This window comes from Canis lupus, chromosome 19 (genome assembly GCF_011100685.1).
Source record: "Canis lupus familiaris isolate Mischka breed German Shepherd chromosome 19, alternate assembly UU_Cfam_GSD_1.0, whole genome shotgun sequence".
Classification (NCBI taxonomy): Eukaryota; Metazoa; Chordata; class Mammalia; order Carnivora; family Canidae; genus Canis; species Canis lupus.
Window position 1 is genome coordinate 34660944 of NC_049240.1, and position 24440 is coordinate 34685383.

General features: G+C 33.5%; 2 long non-coding RNA genes across 18 annotated transcripts in view; one reads left to right on the top strand and one right to left on the bottom strand.

The window, feature by feature from the left end:
- Window positions 1-1540, top strand: part of LOC111091158 — a 37009-nt gene extending 35469 nt beyond the window's left edge. For both annotated transcript variants that reach the window (XR_005374136.1, XR_005374137.1), the window contains one exon: window positions 1050-1540. This is a non-coding gene — a long non-coding RNA (uncharacterized LOC111091158). The remainder of the gene's footprint in view (window positions 1-1049) is intronic.
- Window positions 1-24440, bottom strand: part of LOC106560027 — a 141660-nt gene that overhangs the window by 88921 nt on the left and 28299 nt on the right. For all 16 annotated transcript variants that reach the window (XR_005374134.1, XR_005374131.1, XR_005374133.1 and 13 more), the window contains exon 4: window positions 22408-22527. This is a non-coding gene — a long non-coding RNA (uncharacterized LOC106560027). The remainder of the gene's footprint in view (window positions 1-22407; window positions 22528-24440) is intronic.

Genomic DNA, 24440 nt, shown 5'->3' on the forward strand with positions numbered 1-24440 from the left:
GTTAATGTATGTTCAGACACATCTATGATATAATTGGCCTCACGTGAACCCTCTAGGAGCCATTTAACTACCATAAGGTAAAGCTGCATATGGTCATATTGGTGACCCTGCTAGCTACATTTAGTTCAGTGTTCTCTGTTTATAACTGTGCATTGATCAAGATTTGGAAAGAAGTTAATTGTATTCTTTTTAATTTTTAATTTTTATAAAATGGAACTGATTCAAATGAGAATTCTAAACTTTCCAATGGGACACTTCCAAGATTAAGTGGGGTTAGCACTCCTTAAAATCTTTTCTTGAAACATCCAATACAGTTACTTATTCGATTGCCAAACAATAACAAAAAGCTCAACAGTAGTATTACAGAGATTTAAATGATGCCATGTTTCTCACAGAAAATTTTCAAACAAGCTTTTCTCTAGACATGAGGGAAAGGCTTTAAAGGGATTCCCTTTCTAAATGATTTTCTATGTTCCAAATATGTACTATTTATTATGAATTATCTATCATCTATCATCTATCTATCTATTGTTTTATAGAAGTTCTATATTTATATATATATTTATATATATATTTATATAATTCTAAATGTATTCTATATTCAATTGATATGTCTTTTAACTTTTGGATAGTATTGGCAGCCTCACTACTTTCCTTCAATATGAAATTGGGTAAAACATCCACAGCTACCATCTCCTTTTATATACATATTTTTATATATTTAAAGATTTTATATACATATAAACACACACATATATGTATAGTTATTATTCTTTCGGTGTATGCTTATGCCAAGGAAGAAAAATTCACTTGTTGGCATGTCCATTTTAAAAGCTACTAAGACAGTCAACATTTAAAAAATCTTGAAAATGGCTAAAAGATATTTCTTGGTTTTCTTTTTTGCCCAAAAAGATAACTTTCACTGGAAATAAAAACCTCATCCTCTTGCCACAAATAAAGCTCCTGACATACTTGAAAAGGCCTCTGTTTTTTCTACTTTAGCAGAAAAGCAAGCTTCTCATACAGTTGTCATATGTTGCTTTTTACAGAGACATGCATTGGCACTAAAGATTCTTCCAACAACCCTGAAAGTTTTGTCAACCACCATAAAAATCATCAGCTTTATCATTAAAAAACTACTTTGTCAAGACATGGAGATAGAATACAAAAGTGCTTCACTACCACAAAGAAGTTTGCTGGCTCTCAAGAAGACAAGGATTATTTCAACTAAAGTTCAAGCCTAAATCTTTCTTCAACCACAGTCAAGTACTTTCTTTTCTTTTTTCTTCCTTCCTTTCTCTTTTTCTTTCTTTTCTTTTCCTTTCTTTTCTTTTCTCTCTCCCCTTCCTTCCTTCTTTCCTTCCTTCTTTCCTTCCTTCTTTCCTTCCTTCCTTCCTTCCTTCCTTCCTTCCTTCCTTCCTTCCTTCCCTCCTTCCCCTATCTTTTAAAGAAAGGATATTTATCCATAGGCTGGCTTACCTGACAGATATTTTTAACAACGTAAATGAGGCATACCTTTCAATACATGGTCCTAAAATCACCATTTTTTAAAAGATTTGTTTATTTATTTTAGAAAGAAAGAGAGAGTGTGTGTGTGAATGGGGGGAGAGAGAGAGAGAGAGACACCCTTCTGGGCACATAGCCCCACACAGTGCTCAATCTCATGACTCTGAGATCATGACCTGAGCTGAAATCAAGAGTCAGGTCCTCAACCAACTGAGCCACCTAGGCCCCCCACCATTGCTGATGTAAGTAAATAAATGTGTGTGTGTGTGTGTGTGTGTGTGTGAGTGTATGTACACCTTCTTGTCCAACTTGCCAATATAGAAAAAGACAGTTGCTCCAAAAATCCTTATAAACATTTAGATGCTGAAAGAAGAGCTTTACCAGGACACAATTGAGATGCAAAATTATCTATCATTTTATTTCTTTAAAGAGAGAAATCTACACAAATCTTATATACTTAAACTTCTTCTATAGTTATTTCTTTCTTTTAAAGAGCTATTTATTGGTGGAGGATGGGGAGGGGGAGGGGCACAGAGAAAGGGAGAGAAGTAGACTCCCCATTATCAATGCGGCCTGACCTGAGGCTCAGTCTCACAACACTAAGATCATGACCTGAACAGAAATGAAGAGTTGGATGTTGAACCAACTGAATCTTTAAAGATTCTGGTGCCCCTCTAAAGTTTTTTCTATCTTTATGGCATTATAATTGAAGAATAGTTCCACATTTATTTTTTTACTGATATAAACTATTAAAGATACCGACATAGACAAAGAACTCATGGATTTTGTCCATATAAGTATGGACAAAAGCTTATTACTAATTGAAACTTACCACAATAGAGTACTCGAATTAACATTTATTATTAAGTTCAAAGCTCACACATAACACCTTGAAAAAATGCTAGTTTTCCTTGACAATCCATGCCTTGTAGAACACACTGTGGAAGACTTAAATTACTCACAGTAATACCTTTGTGAATCCAGACTTTTCTTTTTTTAATAGAGAAATCCACATATGCTTTCTTCCAGAAATAATACAGTACAATTTTTGTATTTAGATTAATGATTCATTTGAAGATTTTTCTTGTATATTGAATATCAGGAGCTAATTATTAAATGGCTTTCTAAATGCTACTGCTTATATATAGAACATGTGTAGTATTTTGGTAGAATTTGGAACTCTGCATCCCTTTCGATCTTTATGGCACTGTTGCTACCCTCTACTGCAATGTAGCTTTATTTCATACTTAAAAGAAATGCTTTAGTGTTTTGACATTTAATTTCATATTAATGTTGGACATAAACCCTTCATGAAGGTAAGGGATATTTTAATTTCTGTTTCTAACTGCACATGAACTTCATTATAAATCAATATATTTTTTATTAAGTGATATTTCTGCAGCTTTGATGAGCATGAGATTTCCTCTTACATCTAGTAATATGATATATTAGCAAAGTCTTCTAATACTGAAACAAACTTTTATCTCCGGAAGAAATCCAACTTGTTCAAAATACATTACCTTTTCTACTCCGCATTCAATTTTGTTTATTAATTTTTCCCGAATTTTTACATCTGTGCCACTGAGATTGCCCACAATTTCCATTTCTCATAGTGAACTTGTAAGAGTTTGAAATTAATTTATAAATTAAAAAAACAAATAAATACAAAGACGTGTTAAAATGTAGTTCTTTCAAAGAATAAAGTTGAACAGCCTTTGGTGACGGTATTCAAGAAGAAAGAAACGTGGCACATACAGCCAGAATCAGGAATGAAAATTGGAACATCATTACAGCTGATTCTGCTAAGGCAGTAACATATACAAAACTGTATCAATGTACTTGAAAATTTAGACAATGTGGATAATTGTTAGAAAAATAAGTGCTACAAATTGATATAGGAAAAAATATAAAATTTGAATTGCGTTATTAAAGAAAATCAATCAGTAGCCAAAAATATTTTCACAAAGTAAACATCAGGTGCAGATGGCCTCATCAATAGGTTCCACTGAATATTTCAGAAACCTGTGATTTCATGTAGACCTAAAGTCTTCCCAGATAGTATAAAAAAGAAACTACTACTTAGATCACTTTACAAGGCTCACAGAACTTCGATGTTGAAAGATGGCAAGGAAAATGTGAAAATGACTAATTACAGGCTCATCTTACTCATAAATATAGATTTAAAATATTAGCAAAAGTATTTAACAATGCATGGAAAGATAACACACTGTGAACAGGTTAGATTTTCCCAGGAATGTAAAGTTGTTTCAACAGTTACAAAATTAATCAATGCTAGTCAGCATATTAGCATATTTAAAAAGATAATTTATATGATCATTCCATAGATGCAAAATCATCATGATATAAAATCTTAGAGAACTAGGAATAGAGGAATATTCACTTAATCTGATTAAAATGTGTCTATGTATATATACATAGGTAGTATAATATTAGGTATATGTCAGCACTTTAATCATTTATATATAACATAAACTTATCAACATGTGTATGTCTATGAATGCATGATATGTCTGTGTATTTAATAAATACTAATATATATTTATATTTAGAAGTCTTTTTTTAATTGGAAAGAAGTTCAGTATTACCATCTTTATTCAGGGTACTGACAATGCTATCCTGTAGAGTAAGGCAAGAATAGGTGGAATAGAGAAAAACAAAATTTCCATTAAATATATAGATTATGTGACTATGTATGTAAATGTTCCAAAAGAAATTAAAAGTATATAACCAACATTAAGACAAAGATTTCAAAGAGCTGCTGGATGGATAATAAATCAATAAATCTAATCCAGAGTTCTATAAGTTTAGGCAAAAAATATATATATATATTTGTATATATAGTGTATATATATTTATATATATACACACTATATATATTTTTAAAAACATATATATTTTAGGCATATGATAGAGAGAGATTTAGAGATATAACAATCACCTCTAAAAGCTCCTTTGTGCTCCTTTGACATCAACTCTTCCCCTGTGCTCAGGTAATCAGATATCAGCTTTCTTTCACTCTACATTAAGTTCTACCTTTTCCAGAATTTCACATAAATAAAATCCCACAGCATATACTCTTTTTTCAGGCTCCTTTCATTCAGTATAGTGTTTCTGAGATTCATTCATGTTGTTCAACTTATCATTAGTGCATTTATTTTTGTTGCAGGATAGTATTCCTTTGTGTGAGATTTGTATAGCCAGTCTCCTATGAATGGACATTTGGACTTTTTCCAGTTTGATGCTATTATGAACAAAGCTGAGGGGCACCTGGGTGGTTCAGCTGCTTGAGTGTCTGACTCCTGGTTTTGGCTCAAGTCATGATCTGTGTGATCGAGTCCCACACATGCTATGCATTCAGCCAGGAGTCCGCTTGATACTCTCACATTCCCTCTGCCCTTCCCCCTCCTTAGTCTCTCTTTCTCACTCTCTCAAATAAATAAATCTTTAAAAAAATTTAAAAATCTACTATAAATATTTGTATTATGGCTTATGCTTTTATTTCTCTTAGGTAAATTCCTCAGCATGAAATTGCTGGGTATTTCTACAAGTATACATTTAATTTTATAGGTAATTGCCAAATAGCTTTTCAAAGTGGTATATCACTTTGCATTCTTACCAGTAAAATTTGGATATTCCAGTTCGAATTATTTGCCAACTGCATCAGTCAGGGTGGCAACAAAAACAATAGGATACGTATAGGTATTTAAAAAGAAATAGATCTTTCTTATGATTATTGGCTCACATGAAGTTCACGGAGAGGCCGAAAATCTCATCTGCTATCTGCAAGCTGTAGCCCCAAGAAAACTGTTCTTGTAGCTCCATTCCAAACCCGAAGGCCTGAGAACTGGGGTAGACATAATGTAAGTCCTAGTCTAAGTCTGAAGACTCAAGAACAGGGATTCAACGGTGTCAAAGCCAAGGCCTGAGAACAAGAAGTGCCAATGTTCAAGGGAAGGAGAAGTGCCAATGTTCAAGGGAAGGAGAAAATGGATATACCAACTCAAGCAACGCTTCAAGAGAGTAAATCTACCCTTCTTTTGCCCTCTTTGTTCTAATCAGGCCATCAATGGATTAGATGATACACAAGCACACTGGTAAAGGTGATCTTCAAATGCCAAAGCTGACGATTCAAATGTTAATCTCTCAGAAACAGTTTCATAAACACATGCAGAAATAGCGTTTTGCCAGTTTTGCCCTTGGTCCACCAAGTTGACACATAAAATTAACCATCACACCAACACTTGGCTATGTCAATATTTTTGGTGTTTCCAATCTAATGAATTTGTAATAGTAACTCATTATGCTTCTAATCTAAGTGTTAATGTGATGACTAATGATATTCAACATATTTTCATGTGCTTGCTAGTCTTCTGTTGTGAACTGGTCAATATGGTGCCTAATTAGTACTAAATCGCTTTCTTATTTTGGACTTGTAAGAGCTCTTTATATATTATGGATTCAAGCCTTTTTACAGCATTATAATTGCCTTTAGAGGCACATGGTCAATACTTTTAGTGTCCCAGATATTTTTTTTTATTTTTTAAGGATTTTATTTATTTATTCATGAGAGACACACAGAAAGAGAGGCAGAGACATAGGCAGAGGGAGAAGCAGGCTCTCTGCAGGGACCCCGATGCAGGACTCGATCCCAGGACCTCAGGATCACAACCTAAGCCGAAGGCAGATGCTCACCCACTGAGCCACCCAGGTGCCTGATTTTTTTTTTATTTTTATAGCTAGAGATATTTATATATTTTACATTAATTAATATTCCTTAAACTATACATAATCTTTTGCACACCTCTTTGTATATCTGTTTTGTGTATTCTTACCTAGGAGTGGTATAATCAAAAAAGGGAAGCATGTTGGATGGAACTTCTGATTCTCTTATTAAGTCAGAGGCCCCAGCAATTTACATCTTGTGCCTCTGCTATTACTTTAGCCCTTGAAACATTCTACTGGAGCCTCAGGATTCACTGGGAGAGAGATGATTATTGCCAGTTTCTTATAGGCCAAATCTAGTAGTGGCACATGTAATTTCTGCTAACAGGAAATTTACTACTCTTTAGTAATATAGCCCCATTTAAATGCTTAGAAGGCTAAAAGGTATAGTTGTACAATTGTAATCCTAGGTGGAGAAATTATTACTTTTCATATTTTATTTTTATTTTCTCTAGTTCCATTACAGTTCTCATTTGGTCCAAAGGTAGGCATATGGTCCAGGTTTGGGCCACTAGTTTATTTCTTTATTTTTCACTACAATGATTCAGGATGGTTATTAAACCCAAATTAGTCCAAAGAACCTCAATGTATTATTGCTAAATTTTGAGAACCATAGGACAGTGACTAGGGTGAGTTCCTCTTACATTTTATAACTAAAGTGTTTCACTCAACCCACTATAGTCACAGTTTTGAGAACCACTATTCTTCATTAAAACTCTAGGGCTCTCTTGAATGCATTTTTAAAAGTTCCTGATATTTGGTTTCTACTCAAATTATTTAAATAATGGGTGATCTGGCTCCTACAAGACACCGGCTGGGAATAATTATTTTTGACCTCAAAGAATAAGTTGTGAAAAAAATCAAATTATATGTGTAAATATTTCAGCCACTGAAAGAAAGGTAATATATATATATATATATAATATATATATTATATAATATAAATATATATGGTCGTATTGCATATATACATATTATATATAATATATATGGTCATATTATATATATTTGTAAATATATATATATTTTGAAATATCAAGATTCTCTGAAAACAGTGTATCAATCTTGCAGTTAAAACTATATTAATTAAAACTGAAAGCACAGGTACTATGTTTACAATACAGCATGCAGTATGATTGGTTTGGGAATTTATGATGATTACTTTTTAATGTATTTGGCAGAGCAATTTTTGTATTTTTATTCTACATAGTTCATATAAATGTACTATAATCTGTGCAGTGCTATCCCCTTTTACAGATAATAAAATGTTGTATGGAAAACATTTTTATACAATGAAGCTTTTGAGTAAGATTTAAATATATGTCTGTACATCTATAAACTCCATGCAATTTATAGAGCATCTTTTATTAGTGGAAATAAATAATTTGGTAAATTAGTGAAAATCTACCTAAAGCCACAACATGCTATGAACTCTTAAACACGAAAAAGAGAGTCACTACCTCTATGCCCTAGCAATTTATACTTTAGGATTTGTACAAGAAATCTTATTACACTCATAGGCAATTAGATAACAATACAAATTATCTTTGGTAGAGTTCTAAATTGTTCTGTTCTAATTGTTGCTTGGGTATAAAGTGCTTAATTTCAGATATTCTTCATTTATCAACCAGCTTAAGGTCATTCAGCATAAATTCTGTAAAAGATTTGAACATAAACAGTATTTTTAATATAAGATGAATATCTGGGGGATCCCTGGGTGGCGCAGCGGTTTAGCGCCTGCCTTTGGCCCAGGGCGCGATCCTGCGGACCCAGGATCGAATACCACATCGGGCTCCCGGTGCATGGAGCCTGCTTCTCCCTCTGCCTATGTCTCTGCCTCTCTCTCTCTCTCTGTGTGACGATCATAAATAAAATAAAAATTAAAAAAAAAAAGATGAATATCTGGTACACAGAAAAGAGGGCAAAAGGTCCAGATGCCAATGTTTTGAAAGAATTAAAGAGAGGCCACTTTCTCTACTATTGCATTGAACCACTATGAAATTATAACGACTTTGATCTGGGGAGTCTAAATACACAGCATCCTGTTCTAAATGTTAGCACTTTCATGGTAAATACCACATGAAATGCTGTGATGACTGGCATGAAAGCAATGTCTCATGCATGGAAATTCTATGTGTGGCAAAAAAAAAAAAAAAAAGCCCTGATTAATAAGTACACTTGAGGCATTTGAAAACTCTTAGTAATACCTCTGATGGTTGTACATTTAGGAGAAGACTGTCAAAATCTGGGAAAACAACTTATAAAATAGATCAGAGTAGAGTGATATATACAAAATTATGCCTTTTTTTCTTCATCCATTTCAAATAATGATATCATGCCTTCCTGAAAACTATCTTAAATCTATACAATATATGACATTAGGATAACTTATTAAGCAGGTAAAAATAGGCAGATAGGTAGATGCCCCATAATACATGACACATATAAACCAACTGCAAATTATACTTTTCAATTTTATGCCATTAATCTAATTTTAAGCCTCTTATATGAATATTTGATATTTGGGAGAGGGAATGATTTCTTGAAAAGCACTCAAAAAAGAGTAAAACACAAAATTAAATATTGAGGATATTGTCTATATCGCAATTAATATTTTCGCATAGACTAAAAAAAAACAAAACTCAAGGCTTTTTCAATATACAAAGAGAGGATTAGCATTCAAGATATCTGAATGACATTACAGATCAAAAGAAAAATAGTAAGAAACATAATTTAAAAAATGAGATAAGCAAGTAATTAGGAAATACATATGGCCAATTAGATGAATCTCTTATTTTGAATTGATCAGGGTTAGCAGCAAAAGCCATGGGACAGTAAATGAAGGGTGTTTTTCACATAAGTTAAGATTGCTTACCTGCTTTTTTCAGTACCCACCTAAAGCACAGGTACTTAATCCCACCTAAAGCAGAATATTCAGAATATTTACACTAAAATTTTAAAAGTCTATGATTACAAAATATTGTCAAGGATGAAAAAAATAAGAATATTCACAAACTGTGACAATGTATCAGAAATTCCACCCTTAGCTAGCTATATTCCAAATAATCTATATGCAAAGTACATAATTATAGGAATATTTATTGTAGCACAGTTCAAGAAATTGGAAACATAAATGACCTTCAGAAATAAAATGGATATATAATTTGTGAAATACTCAGCAATATAAAGTACTTAAAGTGAATGAACTAGATGACATATTAACATGAATGTTTCAAAATATAATGTAAAAAAAACAGATTCAGAAAAATGCATATATATTAGCTCTTATTTATTAAAAGTCAAATATTATATAAAATGTATATGAGAATGCATATATAATGGAAAGTATGCATGTGTTATAAAATCCAAATTTCTTGTGGTGATTTCCTCTAGCGAGGAAGAGAGGCATTAAAACTATAGGGGTACCTGGGTGGCTCAGTCGTTGAGCGCCTACCTCCGGCTCAGTTCGTGATCCTGAGATCCTGGGATCAAGTGCCTCATTGGCCTCCACAAAGGAAGACTGCTTCTTCCCCTGCCTATGTCTCTGCCTCTTTCTGTGTGTCTCTCATGAATAAATAAATAAAATCTTTTTTAAAAAGCCTATATATACATATATGATTTGTGAAAATTTCATACATTAGATGTACTCCAACTGGTTGGTGAGTACATTAAACATCATTGTATTATAAATTCTAATCTTTTTGAGATGTCTCCTTAAATAAACTCATTTTAAAATAGAAGGATTAGAGGAGATATAAAGTTGCTATCATCTGGTTATAGATTAAATTTCATGAAATAAAAATATCACTTATCAAATATTAAGCTTTCTTTTTAAAAAAATAAGCTTTCCTTTTATAGGTCACATATAAAAACATTGTCTAACAAATCTAAAAATTATATTAAATATATATATTTTATATATAGATGATATATAACTCATTTTCACTATAATATGTATATATGTTAGTACTATTAGTAGTTTTAATGTTGATTCAATGGAGCTATGTCCAAAATGCTAGAGTAAAAGTAAGTACCTATCACCATTTTAAGGAAAAAAATTACCTATCAATATGTTCCAATGACTTTGACAAACCACTTTTTTACTGTTAACTCAACAATAGAAAACCATGGAAAACAGTACATTAGACCTAATTAGATGAAGAATGTGAAAAATGGAGTCCCATTTCTGGCAAGAAGCCATTCACTTAAATTGATTTTCAAAACCACATCCTTCTCATCACCTTCTCTTGAGTTATGCAGACTATTCCATTCAGTTCCCTTCCCGAACTGGAGTTTCTCTAAATTCATTTGACTATGGATTTAATTTGCATCAGAATAAGAAAGAGCCACTTATATGTGATATTCTGGTAGAAGGTGAGAAAGTGAAGACATCCATCCAAGTAGCATCAGGGAAGTACAAGACAAGCCTGATTCCTATTCATAGTGGGACATTGGCTCCAATTGTGGGGTGCCTATCATGGACAGCCTATTTTGTGGAAGATTGAGGTCCCACAAATCTCTACATACTGGGAATAGAAATTTTAATAAGATTTCAGAAGAAATGTAAGTTTAGGAGAATATTCAGAAGTTATTGAAAGGAAAATTACTATCTTTTTTATGCAGTGCAAATGACAAAAAACATTGAATAAGTGAGTGTGTGTGTGCTTTGAAAATATTTCTGCATTGAGTTGTGTTGTTATGGATTCTTTATGTTATGTTTTGCTTCTGGTTTTGGTTTTCTTGGTATCATAGCAGCTTTTATCATAACATTTTACATCAATCACTTTGAAACTGAGGACTCTAATTCCAACTTGTCAAGGACGAAGAGATGAAATGTGAGGAAACTACCTGACAAGAAGCAGATATTTGTGCACCAAGAAATGATATTCACTACTCCCATTGTGAATCAGATGTATAAAATTATGGCTGCCTTGCCTATGATTGACATTTGAAGGATTTTTTTCTACAAAAAGGCATCAGAGAAACATCTTTAATAAAACCCATGCCTCTCTGTTGGCCTATAGTTCACACAGTGATTCTACAATTCAGTTTTATACAAATGCATACATACCTAAATTCCAGATTTTATTTCCTCTGCTGTTTGTATGTGCTTTAATGCTACCATGTGTATTGTCTTGCAACTATAATTTAAATGTTAGGGCAATATACTTACTCTAAAGACCACTTCATATAACTACCTAGAGTTAGAGATTTGAAGGGGGTCCAACCAGAACAACTACTTGGCCAACTTTTATTTGATATATATATATATATATATACTTTCTCAACTGGTGTTTTTATTTGTAAAAGGTCATTGAATGCAAAATATCCTTTAAGTATATACCACATAATTCTTTGATCAGTCACTTCCCCAAAGTGTGGATGATGGTTAATTCTACATGTCAGCTTGATTGGATCATGGGATGCCCAGATACTTGATAAAAAATTATTCTGGGTATTTTTATGAGGATGTTCGGGATGAGATTAATATTTAAATCACAGATTGACCTTCATAATGTGGGTGAGCCTAATTCAGTTAGTTAAAAGCCTGAATAGAAAAAAGGGCTGAACTTTCCCTAAGAAAGATAGTTTTTACTCTGGGACATGAGCTTTATTCTCCCTTCAGAGTCAAACTGACATATCAGCTCAGCTATTCCTGAGTCTCAAAGCCTGCCACTTATCATTCTAGAACTTAAGCCATTGGCTCTGTACTGGGTCTTGATCTTGTTGATCCATGCTACAGATCTTGGATTTGACAGCCTCCACAGTCACAAGAGATAATTCTTTGTGATAAACCTCTTAGTCTCTCTGTGTATACATCCAATTGGTTCTTTCTCTGGAGAATCCTGACTAATGCAAATAAAATGTTAGATGAGTCTAGTGATTTAGTTTTCAGTGACAGACAGTATCAAAATTTTAAATAATAAATTGAGATTATTCTGTTGCTACTATAAGTCAAGAGAGAGAAACTCAGAAGAAACATGTAAAACAGATCACAGTAGACTAATATATACCAAAACAGATCAGAGTAGACTGATACATAGCAAATTATATTTTTTATCCACTTCAGGTAATGATGAATGAGATATTTGAGATGAAATTATTAACTATTTTGTCATACCTATTTGAAATTTTTGTGTTTATATTATTATTTTTTAAAGATTTTATTTATTTAATTGAGAGAGAGAGGGAGAGTGAGTAAGAGAGAGAATGATCAGAAGAGAGGGAAAAGTAGACTCCCTGCTGAGCAGGAAGCCTGACATGGGGCAGATATGATGACTCTGGGACTATTACCTAAGCGGAAGGCAGACACTTTAACAACTGAGCCACCCTGGTGTTCTCTATTTGAAATTTTTAAACAATCATTTACTATTTTGCCAATAAAAAATAATGAATAAATAAATAAATAAATGTTTAGAAAGAGCTTCCAAATTTGCCAAATTTCACCAACATTTGTCTGTCATGACATCATTTAAAAAATTATTGTATAACCTTTATTCTTAATCTATCTTTGTGGGCTTACATGTTCTATTGATCTTTAAAGTTGAAATACAGTAAAAATATGTGGCTAAAATTTGAGAAGTAAACATTTTTTTCTGATTTAACATTCTTTCCTCACATGTAGCAGTATTATTTAAAGAAATCTCAATTTCAGAAAAGAAAAAAGTATAATGTTGCTTTTCCAACATTTTTAGAAAATACAACAAAAAGGCATAAGTGTAATAAGAATTTCATTTTCTGTGAATTCCAGCTTAATGTAAATCTAAGACCTAAATATAGAATATAGTCAAATCTTACTATTTGAGGAAAAGCTGCATCTGCAAAAATTCAGAATTAAAAATAACTTTAAAACCATTAAAAAGCTAAAATAAGCTAATTTTTAAAAAAAGATTTTACATATTTATTCATGAGAGACACAGACAGAGAGGCAGAGAAACGGGCAGCAGGAAAAGCCTGCTCCCTACAGGAGTCCGATGTGGGGCTCCATCCCCTGATCATGCTCTGAGCCAAAGGCAGACGATGCTCAACAACTGAGCCACCCAGGTGCCCCTAAAATAAGCTCATTGATATTTATAAGACACACTACCCAAACAATAGCAGAAACACTTTTCAAGTACATACTGAACACATAATGAGACAGGGCATATTCTACACTATAAAAGGAGTCTCAATATTTTCATTGGATTTAAATCACGCAACATATATTATCTGCCTAAACCGGAACTAAATTGGTAATTAATAGCAAGAAGCTTTCTGGAAATTCCCTCATATATTAACAGAAAGAAATCAATTTCTAAGGTTCAGCTAAAGCAATGCTTAGAGGAAAAAGCGTAGAATTGAGCACATTCATTTAAAAAAGAGAGATAGAGAGCATTCATATTAATGACCTAACTACCTTAGGAAGCTAGAAAAAAAGAAAAAAGAGAGAAAAAACAAACTAAAATTAAACAAAAGAAGAGAAACAATAAATATAAAGGCAGAAAACAATGAAATAGAAACCAGAAAACTAATAGAGAATACTAATGCAGCAAAAAGATTTTTCTTTGGGAAGATCAATAAAATTCACAAACTTCCTGCCAGGCTAATCACAAAATATGAGAAAAAACATAAGTTATCAATGTCAAGAAAAAAGGAGGGGACATCATTGTGAAACTTCTAAGACTTTAACAAGTTGATAAAGGAATGGTATGAGGATCTATAGGTCAGTGTATTCAAAAGTAAAGATGAAGAGACTCCTAACTCTGGGAAACGAACTAGGGGTGGTAGAAAGGGAGGTGGGCAGGGGGTGGGCGTGACTGGATGACGGGCACTGAGGGGGGCACTTGATGGGATGAGCACTGGGTGTTATTCTATATGTTGGCAAATTGAACACCAATAAAAAATAAATTTATTAAAAAAAAGTAAAGATGAAATGGACAAATACCTTGAATGACACAAACTACCAATCTCATTCAACAAGTAATATACAACTTAAATATTTGTTTGTCTATGAAAAAGACTGATATGTTAGATACAATTTTTACACAAAACTCCTGTGTCAGATGACTTAGAAATAAGGAAAAGATATTTGTTCTTATCTCTTCTATTAAAAGTTGTATTGAAGATTTAACTAGTATAGTGAAAGTAGGGAAAATAAAACCATAGATTTGAAAGCAATAATTAAATGTCTTTATTCATAGATGACATGATTATCTATGTAGAAAATTCTAAGAATTTACAAAAAAATATATTATAACTAGTAAGTATGTCTGGAAAGGTTGGAAGATATGAAATCAAAATGCAAATATAAATTGCATTTCTATATACTGGTAATCAATCATTGGAAATCAAATAACCTAAAAAATACATTTCATAAATGAATTGAACAAAATATATAAAAGATCTCTGACCTAAAATAAATAAAATGGATTAATATCTAAATGAATGCAGAGATATATTAAGCTGATTCCTTAAAGACACATTTTTGTGTTAGGGTTCTCCAGAGAAAAAGGAGCAACAGGAGATTTTAGAGAGAGAGAGAGAGATTTATTATAGGACTTAGTTCACATGATTGTAGAGGCTGAGAAGTCCCACAATAACTGCAAACTTCAAAACCGGGAAGCTGGTTGTGTAATTTAGTTTGATCCTAAGGCCTGAGAATCAGGGGAGCTGGTATTGTTCCAGTCCAAATAGAAAGGCCCAAATATCAGGAGTGCCAATGTCCAAGGGCAAAAGAAAGTAAATGTCCCAACTGAAGCAAATAGAGCAAACTTGCCCTTTCTCCTTCTTTTTGTTCTATTCAGACCATCAACGAATTGAATGGTGCACACTCCCATTGGAAAGGACAATGTTCTTTACTCATTGTACTGACTCATATGTTAACCTTTTTCACAAACACACTCACAGACATGTCCAGAAATAATGTTTTACCAGGTATCTGGACATCCTTTAGTCTAGTAAGATTGACACATAAATTTAATAATTAAAATTATTAAGAGCCAACTGTCCCCTACTATATCTATAGAGTCATTACCATTCCAATTAAATTTTTAACAGACTTGTATGGAAATTGTCAAGCTGATTCTAAAGTTTACATGGGATTTCAAAAGCGCTAGAAAAGGAAACTATTTGAGATGATTTATACTTAAGTAAAACTATAAAAAGTAGACTTTTTCTTATCACTGCCTTTTTTTATGAATGAGATCAAAAATATCAAGGAGCTACAACTTTAAAGACAGTTTCATTTCTTTCATATAAACTGACACCTCCTATGATATGACATTTCCTGAAAATTAATGGGAGCTTCCTGAATCTGAGTATCTCCATACATGACCCGCAAACCATCCAGATCAATAGAGGAAACAGAAAACCATCCATAACCTTTGCCTGAAATGAGTAAGAGAGAGAGAATACTACAGCTCCAAATTATGTGAGTGATGATATAAACATCTCATTTCATTCCACAGTCAGTTGCATCTGCAACGCAGAATCAGGATTTAATGGAGATTTCTCAGGAAAAGGAAAGTCCTACTCTAAAGGAAAAAATTATTTCAAGCTGAGGCTAAGTTGGTCAGATCAATGGCCACAGGAAAATTGATAAGAAGGGGCACAACTTTTGGGAGGAGGGAGGTGACTTAGATGGCAAAAGTTTCCCTCAGAACTTTAGTAATGAAGGTAAAGAAGGATATAGTAGTCAAAATTAAGTTTTCTACATAAAAAATTCACAAAATCAACCCTCTCTATCAATGAACCACCAAAAACTAAAGAAGCTGCCTTCCAACAGCAAAGAAGATCCTTTATCCATAATTTGGCCAAACCCCTCAACCCTGCCTATGTTGAAACAACTGTCATTACTGATCTCAGAAAATACAAAATGTATGAAAATAAGCACAAAATGGCAGGTAATATATAAAAGTAAAACTACAACAAAGACAAAAAAAATCAAATGCTAAATAATCACCTAAGTCACAACAATAAGGCAGAGAAAACCTGTAACATATCACATAACCTAATTTTAATGCTATCAAACTAGCCTTTGTAGATATGAATCAGACAGAATTCAAAAATCTCTTGAAAAAAATCAGCAATACATGGAAAAAAAAAGAAACTTTGACTACAGTGAGAAATAGATATTTTTTTTCAAGATGGAAGTCTATTGCAGATGACTTTATTTTTTGTTGTAAACAAAAAATAACCATAGCCCAGTCTGTAGGGATATATCACCTTTTACATTTTAGGTGAATTATAAATCGCCATATCTGTATTGGACTAATATTTGATATTTAGGTTTAAATTCAGATTCAAGGAACAGAGATCACCCATGGGCCATATACTACTCCTCTACACTACATGCTAACTCATTTAATTCTCATTAATTCCTTCTGGTGGGTGTTTTAGTTTCTATTTTGTAGATGAAAATCTGAGAAACAGCAAATTAAAGGTATATGCTCAAAGTTTCACAGCTTAATGCCAAGCCAGATTTAAATCCAGTTCTCTATATGCCCAATGTTCCCTTCATTTTATTCTGAGAATCTCAATCTATTACACTCTATAAACTGTACATTTCATAGGTAGTCAGGTATAAATAACTGCTTTTTAAAAATTTAACTGAGTTTCTCATATATTAAATGCTAAACAATTGTCATGAACACCAAAAAATGTTGGATAGAAAAAGGAGATTATCATGATTACCTCTGAAATTGAATTCCAGGCAGAGTAGCAGTGACATGATTGAAAATGGGCATCCAGTTGCAGCTTAAGATGTACAAATTGTAAGAAAATACTAATCCCGTCCTGACGATAAGAACAGGGCAGAAAATCTACAAATTATAATTAGTTTGCTTCTTTCTTAACATCCATCACAGAGCTGAGGGGAGGGATGACAGGGACACACATAACACACATACACACACGAGTAAATGGCACACACACACACATCAGTCCGTGGCTGATTTCATTCTTAGCAGAACATGGCAAGGAACCACAGTGGCAAAGAAGAAAGAAGATAACATTTTTAACACATTTTTAAAGCTATCTTAAGGGTTGGTGCAATGGTTTGCAGTCCCCAAACACAAAAAGTGAGCACTCTCTTGCCAGCTCTTTGCATGAAGCTTCACTGCATGCTCATGAGAAAGACTGAGTGTAGGGCTACGAGTGAGAGTAATGAGAGTAGAGTGAGAGTAGAAAAGCTATGAGACCTCATCCAAACCACAAGCACAGCAACCCCGGTGAAGGCTGAGGAAAGGATTGAGAACTCAAACATCTGAGCCTTACGTGAAGCATGAATTTGCTGTCATTTGAAGCTGGAGGGAGGCCCTGAGGAAGACCTCTCTCCCTTTAGTACAGGTATATGGTACCTCTTAAAATCTGAAGGGAGGGCAAAAGAACTTCAAGTCTAGAGGCATATATGAGGCCTTATTCTGAGTACAGGGAAGCAGGCAGCAGTAACGGAGTAGACAGGAGAGGTGAAAGAAATGCAGTGTATGGAGTCTGCAGAAGGCTGAGAGTAGGGCCGAGAAATGAGACCAATATTCCAGACCAATATATTTACAATAGTATACATATACATAAAACACTTAGGAGTAAATGTAACAAAAGCTGTTCAATAAAAAACTAGAAAACATTGTTGAAAAAATTAAAGATGATCCATTAAATTGATAGATCATATCTATTAAACAGATGAAGCAGTATGGTTCAGCTTTCAATGTTCTCCAAATTGACCTATATTTCAGTTTTATTACATCAAAATTCTGACAGGTACATTTTGTAGCAATGCATGAGTGCAAGGGAAAAATACAAAACTGCAAATGATACAGGTTATATACAAAAGGATGTTGGAAAAGATTGGCTTATATTATCAGATTAATTATCAGTAATTAAGATGGAATAGTATCAGCTAAAGGACAGAGCTGAATTGAAAAATATTCAAGATTCCAGAAGTAGATCCGTCCATACAGAATGAATAAAGAATGAAAGTATAAACATGTAGAAAAAAATTGCAGAGGACTTGGGAGCCTAGAGTCACCAAACGTCTTCTGGAAGGATGGGGTGGGTGAGAGCAGAAAGCACAACAATAAAATTTCAAAATGATAAACTGGGACTTCACTATCATTAATACCTTGTATATGCCCAAAGAGATAATCTAGTAAATTGAGAGAGAAGATGCAAATTGGAAAAATATATGCATAAATACATATCTAAGAACTTGTAACCAGAATACAGAAACAACTCTGGCAATTCATTTCCAGGTTTTTTCATCAAGCCAAATGGAAATTCTATACCCGTTAAATAAAAACATCTCATTTCCCTTCCCCCAGTTCTCAATAAGCTCAGTTCTACTTTCTGTCTAAGAAATTGCCTATTCTCGTTATTGCATATGAATGAAATTGTACAATATGTATCCTTTGGGTCTGGCTCTTTTCCCCTCTCTCCCAGGAGTTCCCTCTACCAAGAAAAGACTAGGGACTGAAAGACTCTACTCCGTAAGAATAAAGAATTATCTGTAGCATCAATGTCCTAGAAGCAAAAGGAACCTGAATCAAGTGCACTCAACTCTAAATTAGATACTTCCTTATCAAGACCAAAGTAATATGAATAAAATTCCAATGTGCCATGCATTATTAAAATATGAGGAAATACACAGAAATTTTTTGAACTCTAGTCAATAACTTTCTTCTGGTACAAATGTATTGTTTTGAAACTACTGTCTGGCAGGAGTTAGGAAAGATACATGATTATATATTTTAATTAATTGTATATTTTATTAGCAATTAGTGTTTTAAAAATAAGAAAAAAATACTATAATGTGACCAAGTATCTAAATTTTTAAAAATGTATATTATTAATATAAATTTAGATCAATATAACTTTACAAAACTAGAATTAAAAATAAAAACCTATTTTTTTCTAGGTTTTCCCACTGAAATGGCCATTCTGCAATGTCCTCAATACTCAGATACTGATATCTATTTTTCTGTAAATTTGCCACAAAAAATATAGCATTCTCTAGAGAACTGTTTATTTTTTTCATTCCAATTCCGAGGCAGAAGGACACAGAGGAGAGCATGATACACTCAGTCATGCCAGAAGCTAAGAGACTTTCAAAGACTATTCAAATATGGCAAAAAGACACAAAAGCCAGTCCAAAGGGAACCTCTACTGATACATAAAGTTGATATAATTTGAATATGAATACAGTAAGGGCTTAGTTAATTAACATATATGAAGTCTGAAAATCCTTAAACCCATAGTTATACACTATCTTTTAAAGCTATGTAATCTTAAGATTATAAAATAATGGCAAATACCATGACATTTGAAGGTCTTTAAGTTGTCTTTCTTAGGATTTATCAAATTTATCATTCTTTAGATTAAAAGAGGAATAAAACCACACTTAATACACCTTTAGAGTCCATCAACTAGTGGCAGTTTGTCTTCTTAACAGTAAACTGCAGAATCTAAAAAAGAAGTACAGTGTTTTTCCAGGAGAATGAAATGAGATCTGTGTTAATTAAAATTTCTAAACTGAATATATGACAGGAACTGTGTGTGTGTATGTGTACGTGTATGTGTGTAACACCAATTTCCTCATTTTATTCTTCACTCTGTGCATCTGAAAGCTTTACATACATTATTCCATTTATTTATACAATTACAAATGTGCCTTTCAAAGGTTTTCATTCTCATCATCATAGACCCTTGTAGAAATTCCATGTCTTCAGAGTTCAGAAAGACAGAGCTTTTGCTAAATAGCGGTAAACTGGTTTAAGAAAATAAAAACCTATCATGAGTCCTAAATTACTGTTACCCTCCTAGATAAGCAAAAATCCAGCTTGCACAAGCATGGTAAATCTGTGGGATGTTGAAGAAGGCAACCTGGTCAAAACAGAGAGCTACATGATGTGCAGAAATAAACACAGTCCACCAAAATGAGAACAAATGGAAGCTAACTACTCAGAATTTGCTATAGCAAGGGAGTCAGCCTCCATCACTTGTTTGGCAGAAATTCAAACGCTTTGCTAGGGTGTGTGGTTGGCTCAGTTGGTTAAGCTTCTGACTCTTGATTTTGATTTAGGTCCTGATTTCAGGATCTTGTGATAAAGCCCCCCATCAGGCTCAAGCTCCACACTCAGCAAGAAATCTTTCTCTCTCTCTTTCTCTCTGCCCCTCCCCACCCTCCACCATACTCATACCTGCACACTCTCTCTCTCTAAAATAAAGAAATAAATCTTTATTTTTTTAAGATTATTTATTTATTTATTCATGAGAGATATATAGAGAGAGGCAGAGACATTGGCAGAGGGAAAACCAGGCTCCTCGAAGGGAACCTGATTTGGGCCTCGATCCCAGGACCTTTGGATCATGACCCCAGCCAAAGGCAGACCCTCAACCATTGAGCCACCCAGGCATCCCAGACATAAATCTTTAAAATAAACAAATGCTATGCAGGACATTGGAAATTGTATAGCACAATAAATTAGAGGAGTGAGACTTCAGGTATATTCTGATTGGAGATTTTTGACATGTGGAGACTGAAGGTGGGCTAAGGGCAAGTGGGATGCGTTTCATGACAGATTTGGGGAAGCTATTCAGCTTTCTCTGGTTAGTACTGAATTGGATATGGGAGTAAAAATAGGGAAGTTGGCAATCATTGACCAACCCATGGCAATTATGGACTGATTACTATAGACATTGTGGTCTTCCTATATAGGTCTAAGTTCCAGTAGCACTATGGTCCAGCCATGTTCCACATGTACAGTCAGATTCTTACTGTGATTTATTTTTAAAAAATTGGATAGAAATGAAGGCCCTTGAGAATCAAGGGAAATTTAGGGAAAATTCTAATTTTCAAACTGATCACAATATTATCACACAAATGAACTTTTACTTTTGGAATAGTGAAAGAATTGGATGTTGTTTTGGGTTGAGAGAAAAGGATGAGTAAAGACTAATATAAGTTTATAATTTAAGTTATTCAAGCAAAGTTCTCTCATGATATATGTTTAGCCTGCAGGTATAGGGGTCTTCTATCTATTTCTCAATGTTCTAACTAAACTGTCTAACTAACTAAACTGTCAGCAAAAATAAATATCTGCTGTCTATTTAAATTTCTTCACTCTACTGATCAGCAATTTCATTGTCATCTGAGCACTACCAGACTATTCCTCCAATTCCCTCTCCTAAAATGTTTAATCATCACTGAATGAAGCAGAGTTGATCAGTCACATCAGAATTTATTTTATCTTTGGATGATTCAAAGCAGTCACTTGCTTTTTCTGTTCTCTGTTAGTGGCCAGGCTTTTGGAAGTTTCCATTTCTATGTCTCCACAAGAGATAAATGGAAAATCCCAAAGCATAAATGAAATGTTTAATAGGGGCTAAAATTTAAAATACTGGAGGGATGCCTGAGAGACTCAGTTGGTTAAACAGCCAACTCTTGATTTTGTCTCAGGTCATGATTTTAGGGTTGTGAGATGGAGCCCCATCTTGGGTTCCACATTCCAAAGTCTGCTTGAGATTCCCTCTCTCCCTCTGCCCTTTCCCACATGCAATCTCTTGCTAACATATTTTTTTTTTTTTTTTTGCCTTAGGAAGCTTTATTATGGGGATTTGACGGAGAAAAATCACAGAGATAAATAAAATCTTTTAAAAATTAAAGTTCCAGAGAAAATCTTATCTTTGGATTATCTGAAAATTTCATTTTTCCAAAAAAGCTACGTTCCTCATCAATACTGACAACTTCTTTTCTATACTCAAAAACACATTTTTCAAAAAGGCAAATGTAAATAATGCATAATATCTAAAACATAACATGAACATATATTTTTTCTGGCACGTTGGAAATGACCATGTTAAAATTCTTAAAATTTTTCATTATTTTTATTCCATGAAAATATAAATACCTAATGAAAAATACCAATACCTAATGAAAAATACCTTTAGAAAACCCACAGGATGTAGTTTCTAATTACAGGCATACTCAGAGATTTTGAGGGTTCAGTTCCAGACCACCACAATGAAACAAACATCATAATAAAGCAAGTCAAATGAATTGTTTGGTTTCCTAGTGCATATAATACTTACACTGTAGTCTATTAAATGAGCAGTAACATTATCTCTAACAAGGTGTACCTAACATAATTTAAAAATGCTTTATTCTTAAAAAATGCTGATCATCACCTGAGCTTTCAGGGAGTTGTAATCCTTTTGCTGGTGGTGGGGGAGGTCTTCTCTTGATGTTGATGGCTGCTGACTGATGAGGGTGGTGGTGGATGCTGAAGGTTGGGTGGCTGTGGCCATCTTTAAAAGTAAGACAACAGTGAACTTTGCTATATCAATCAACTCTTCCTTTTAAGAACAGTATCTCTATAGCATTCCTTGCAGTTTGATAGCATCTTATCCACAGTAGAACTTCTTTAAAAATTGGAGTCAATCCTTTCATACCCTGCTGCTTCATCGACTAAGTTAATGTAATACTCTAAATCTTCTGTTGTCACTTCAACAGTTTCACAGCATCTTCACCAAGATTCCATCTCAAGAAACCATTTTCTTTGTTCATTCATAAGAAGCATCTCCTCATCCATTCAAGTTTTATAGGAAGCGCAGCAATTCAATACTCTTTTGTGCTGGGGCTAGCAGTTCCTATTGATGATTCTCACCACCCAGTACCTTTGTATACCCCTCGGTCCATGAGTGCCTAGAATTCATTTTTGATCAACACTAGGTCTTAAACCTATAAGAAAAGTGATTTACTCTAAAACCCTTTGGAATGGGAGCCTGAAGCTCTTTATATATTTCCTAATTTGACATGCTTTACTTTTGGATATAAGACGATACAGCTTTCAATGACTTGAGTAATGAGAGGTTAAAGATAGAATGACATGATTTTTTTTAAAGGTTGAAAAGAAACCAGGAAAAAATATCTTGTGTTTTTTTTTTAAGTAAGTAAGCAATAAAAATTTATTGTGTCCATCAGCTGATACTTAGGAATCATTAACAGCAGTTAATAATTTCAACTTTATTTTTATTTTTTTAAGATTTTATTTATTTATTCAGGAAAAACACGGGGTGGGGAGTGGGGCAGAGACATAGGCAGAGGGAGAAGCAGGCTCCATGCAGGGAGCCTGATGTGGGACTCTATCCTGAAACTTGATCCGAAGGCAGATGTTTAACCACTGAGCCACCCAGGCATCCCAATATTTTCAACCTTAATTCATTCTTGAGTATTGTGAATGAAAGTGCTCTTGCCAAAAATGATGGATAACCTTTTTTCGTTGTGTGTGTGTGTGTGTGTGTGTGTGAAAATGAGGGAGTAATTAATGTTTGCTGTATGCTCTATGACTTTTTTAATCAGATAAAGAGAACTTTAACACATTACCAAATTCCATCAACAACTCAGAATGCACCCAGAAGTTCTTCTCCTACTTGCTTTGTTTTTGGAGGGGTTGAGGGATTGACTTAATTTTCAAGACACAACAGAAAAATGGCTGAGAACACAGATTCGGCAAATAGCCCACCTATAGTTGAATACTGGCTGAGCTAGTTTGCAAGCCCAGTGTTGTTTTAACTAAAGGCCCATCCTCTTTCCACATCGCTTTTTCTTTTTAATATAACATTTTAGTCAGTAGAATTGAAACACTGCTCAAATGTAAATGCATATTTTTCCACAGAGCCACAATGAGATAGACCAATTATAAATAGCAATGTGTTCTGAAAGAACTAAACTTTTTCATGTTGCTCAGGTTCAGTGAGTATTACAAATGAAATCAGTTGAAATATGATGATACATAGCTGTAGGACTGCTATAAACACTTTAGGCTTCACAATTTACTGTTAAAATTCGTCTAATTTTCATCTCAAAGCTGTTGCAAATGCATAGCTGAATGAATCAGTCAGTTGTTGATTTTTCACTGTGGAATTCAATAGTACATTTGCAATTATATCAATGCAAATTTCCTGAAAAAAAATTTTTTTTCCTAAAGAAAGTCCAGACTATTCTTGTGGTTTCTTAATAGTCACAGAAACATGTGCACATTTATATACCTTGATATCTCCATTGAAAATTGTAATCAAACTCTTTTTTACTTTTAAAAATTGTCATTTTATATTAATGAAAAAATGATCAATTGATAACCATTTACTGTTCAGTCTGACAGGAAGCATCTGAAGTAAAGAAAGATCAATATATATTTTTCTGGAATATTTTACATTTT